Below are 4,639 nucleotides of genomic sequence, written 5' to 3' on the forward strand. Positions count from 1 at the left end.
CCCACCAAGGAGTTTCGTTCAACGGTTTGAACTGTCCCCTGGTTTATAGGACATAGTCTGGGGTTAGAACATCGGATAAGTTATTTTTGAAGAATGAACTGAGGCCTGGTCCAGAAGACACATTTAAGCCTGTATCCCGTTATCTGAATGTGTGCCTTTCGCTGAGGGACGCAGGGAGTGGCTTGAGGCCTGGTATCTTGTTTCCCTCTGTCCGAGAGACCTTTGCCCGCTGGTTCTCTGCCATACTAATCCTCAAAACTCTTTTTCTTTCCTTTCCAGTCCATCTCTTACCAAATTTAAAGAGGCTTAAAAGTGGTTGGGTACCAAAGATCTTCCTTAGGAGGAAACCTCCTTTCTCATCTTCCTGGGAGACACAGAGCCCCTCCCCCCCACTCAGCCCAGGCCTCACAACTCAAGGCTTCCTCTAAAATCCCAAAGGCTGTCTTGCTATTCTGCTCACCAGCATTTCACACACGCCTCATCACTGATGCTGGGAGGTAGATGATGCAATGTCTTGCTTCCCTGTATCTCCCATCTGCGTCCTGGACCAGCACAACTGGATGTGAGGTCAATGCTTCTTCTCTAATGACACTGGAAGCTCCTGATATTCCTGGAACCCTCCAGATCAGCTGGAAGACGCTCAGTTTCTCAGAATTCAACAGGTTCATAAATTTAATTCATTTTAGAATCGTTGTCTTCCATTGATTTATATTTACCCTCAAAACTAGTAGAAATCCCTAGCTTTGCTCTTTTGGAAGAGCCAGCTGTTCGTTTTATTATTTAGACCCCATTCTTGTTTCAGAAAAAAAAAAGAAAGTAAAGCCTCGCATCCTGAGCTATAACACATTTTTATCTGTGACTGATGCTATAATCAGAGAATCAGTGAGATAGGGACTACCAGTCATGCATTGTGCCTGCATGACTCCCTTCTGCTGGGAAACGAAGCAGAATTCTCTAACAACCAGGATGCTTGTCGAATCCCCAACCCAGCCTGAGTCATCACTGAGAGCGTGACCCTTCCTCCCTGGTCCCTGCCAATACCTCATACCAAACCAACCCGAGTCAAGCAATGCTCGCCTGCTTTATACGGATATTTTGAAATTGAGATACAGTTGATATAACATTATATTAGTTTCAGGCGTACAACACTCGTTATTTGCATGTATTGCAAAATGATCGACACAGTAAGCCTAGTTAACATCTATCAACACACATAGTTACAAATTTTTTTTCTTGTGGTAAGAACTTTTAGGATTTACTCACTTAGCAACTTTCAAATAGACAATACAGTGGTATTAACTACAGTCACCTGTCATGCATTACATCCCCAGGACTTATTTATTTTAAACTGGAAGTTGGTACATTTTGACTTTTATTCATTTCTCCCACCCATCCCTGTCCCCCTTGCCTCTGGCAACCACCAATCTATTCTCAGGATCTATGAGTTCAGGGTTTTTGTTTGGTTTGGTTTGGTCTAGATTCCATATATGAGTGAGAGCGTATGGTATTTGTCTTTCTCTCTCTGACTTACTTCATTTACCATAATACCCTCTAGGTCCACTCATGTTGTGGCAAATGGCAGGATTTCCTTCTTTTTTTATGGCTGAATAATATTTTGTCATATATATATATATATATATATATATATATATATATATATATATATATATATATTTTTTTTTTTTTTTCTTCTGAGCCCTCTGCTTGTTAGAGCCCTGTAGAAATGATGCATGACTGGCAATTCCTATCATATTGATTATATATATATATATATATATGTAAAACACTTTTTCTTTATCCCTTTATCCATCAGTAGACACTCAGGTTGCTTTCATGTCTTAGCTATTTGTAAATAATGCTGCAGGAAAAATGTGGGTGCAGATATCTTTTCGAGTGTTTTTGTTTAGTGTTTCCTTTGGATAAATACACAAAAGTGGGATTTTTAGATCATAAGGTAGCTCTATTTTTAATTTTTTTGAGAAACTTCCATACCAGTTTCCACAGCGGCTGCACCAGTCTGCATTCCCACCAACAGTGCACAGGGGTTCCCTTTTCTCCACATCCTCACCAAGACTTGTTATTTCTTTTGTCTTATTGATAATAGCCATTCTAACAGGTGTGAAGTGACCTCTCATTGTAGTTTTGATTTGCATTTCTCTGATGATTAATGATGTTGAGCATCTTTTCACAAACCGTTGGCCATCTGTATGTTTTCTTTCAAAACAATGACTATTTTTTCGTACTCTGCTTATTTTTTATTTATTTTTTCAAACACCACCCCCCAAATTATTTTTTTAAAAGTGTGGCTCCCTATGGTAGTATACAATATTGTTTTCATATATGTATAACTTGAAACCAAATTTTTGAAAAACAGCTGTTGGAACATTAAATCGTAATCTAATCAGCATGTCCACTAGTGCTTCTGCCTTCTCCAGAGTCTTCTGACATCTCCTCTGGTCCCAAGTCGCAAGACCTAACACAGAGGAAAGTGCTTGCAAATTTTCTTTTTTTCTCTACAGTTCAGACTTCAGCAACTTGCAAGTTTTCTTTATATTGTCGGGCAGTAGGGTTGCGTCCGAAGGTTCATAAGCATAGAGACGATCTGAATATCTTCCAGTGATGTGGGCTCTGTCAGGGATGGGCCAACAAACATAATCCTGGGGATTATTGGCCATCAGGAGAAAGGTGATTGTCTGTTGCTTCGTATACTAGTCTGAGGAATTGCTCTGCCAATTTCTGGATTTCTTTATTTTCAGCAAACACTTGCTTTAAAGCTTGACTGTGTTGTGTGGACATTCATCCAAGTGATGAATCATCATCAAGGATTTGTGGCCTGTCTTGCATTTGTATCAAGCTTCTTCGTATGTCTGAGTCCAGATGAGGCGGTCACCCCAATCTCTGGAGAGGGTCTGGGGCAGTTTGGGTGAAGAGTCCTTTGTGTCCTTCTTGGGTCCCCGTCTGACTGTGGAATCTTCAGCCAGAGTGTAGGAGAGAGTCACCAGGAGTGAGAATGGTGACGCTGAAATCTGCTCCATGGCAAGTCTGTCTTGAGCCCAGCGGCCACGGCCCGTCCAGGCCTCCTCCTGTGCTCACCCAGCTCAGCCTCTATTTCTGTACTGGAGCACAACTCAGTGCCTCCTGCCTGCTTTTCAACTGGACTGTTTGGGGGCTTTTGCTGTTACGTTATATGAGTTCTTCATGCCGTTTGGATAGTAAATCCTCATCAGATATATGGTTTATAAATATGTACTTTTCCCATTCCATAGGTCGTCACTTCACGTTGCCGGTGGTTTCTTTTGCTGTGCAGAAACTTTTTCGTTGGATGTAGCCCCACTTGTTTATTTTTGCTTTCGTTTCCTGCACGTTTGGTGTCACTTCCAAACAATCACTGCCAAGGCCAATGTCACGGAGCTTACTGCCTACGTTGCTTTTATGTGGATTTAATGCTCTTGACAGGCCTATGTAGTAAACGGTATTATTGTCTCCATTTTCAATAGAGACAACTGAGGTCCTTGGAGGTAACTCATCTACCCCAAATCACGGAGTTTAACCAGACGCCTGGCCTTAGGGTGTGTGCACCGGACCCGTGTGGGCACTATTGGTTGGCTGCTGACCACTGTGCCAAACTGTTGTCCCTGGGTCGCCCTCTAAGGACCACACTGCGCCTCCAGGGAGCGCTTGCACACATCTTAACAACACTCACCGGGGACATTGTGACGTGGAAAGCAGGTTAAACATATCTCAGTCACTATGACTAGAATCCCATGGGTTAGGACGCAGGGGCTCTTTTTATCCTTATTTTACTCATGAGGAAATTGTGAGTTTAAGTGACTTGATTTGCCCAAAGTCGCCCAGTGGGTAGGTGGTAGAGACAGAATTTGAACCCAGCTCTTCTATCCCTCAGTGGATTGTTCCCAGAAACAGCTTCCTACAAATGCTGAGGCGGTGCCTACTTGGTCTACTTTGATCATATCGATGAAATTCCCCCCTCCTGGCCCTGCCTTGTCCAGACTCTGAGTGTGCAGTGGTGTTGGCTAGGCTCATTGGCCACCAGGCGAGGCTCCCTCTATGTTCTGGGCTGGAGTTGGTGCACACAAAGTGTGGAAAGAATGGATAGGCTTGTTCCCGGTAAGGAGGTTTTCCCAGGAAGTCCCAGTTAACATGCAAATGTGTTGCCTGCAAGAGACGCCTGGAATTTGTTTCTTGGTTCCCACCCAGAGAGCAAGGTTTGGAGGGGTGGCTTGATAGGACTAAAGGATAAAGGCAGGAGAAGTTGTTGAGTTTAGGGAAATGCCCTGGGACCTGGGGAATCCGGGTGCAGGATGGGGTCCTGAACACTGGGAAAGGGAAGAGGAGGTGGTTCTCATCCCAGAGGTGGAAGAGGCCCCAGCTGCTCCTTCGGCCTGGGCTGGCTGGTCCTCGGGGCACAGGGAGTCTGACCATCTCCGTAGACAATGGGGGAGGCCCACTGGTCGTGTCTCATGCAGGTTCTTTCTAGTCCCAGAAAAGGGCCAAAAGTTCAGTTTCCCCAAGAGGATCCTGGGAACAGGCTGTTACCCACGTGTCCACTCCTATTAAGCCAGAGTCTCTGTCCCTCTCCTGGAACATGAAATCATGAAAGGACAGGCAGGATCACTGC

General features: G+C 44.1%; 1 pseudogene; it reads right to left on the bottom strand.

Annotated features, from left to right (window-relative positions):
* Positions 1-2,513: 2,513 nt before the first annotated feature.
* LOC141568693 (anterior gradient protein 2 homolog pseudogene) lies at positions 2,514-3,035 on the bottom strand (annotated as a pseudogene).
* Positions 3,036-4,639: the final 1,604 nt, after the last annotated feature.

Source organism: Rhinolophus sinicus, linkage group LG14 (assembly GCF_036562045.2).
Source record: "Rhinolophus sinicus isolate RSC01 linkage group LG14, ASM3656204v1, whole genome shotgun sequence".
In the NCBI taxonomy this organism is placed as follows: Eukaryota; Metazoa; Chordata; class Mammalia; order Chiroptera; family Rhinolophidae; genus Rhinolophus; species Rhinolophus sinicus.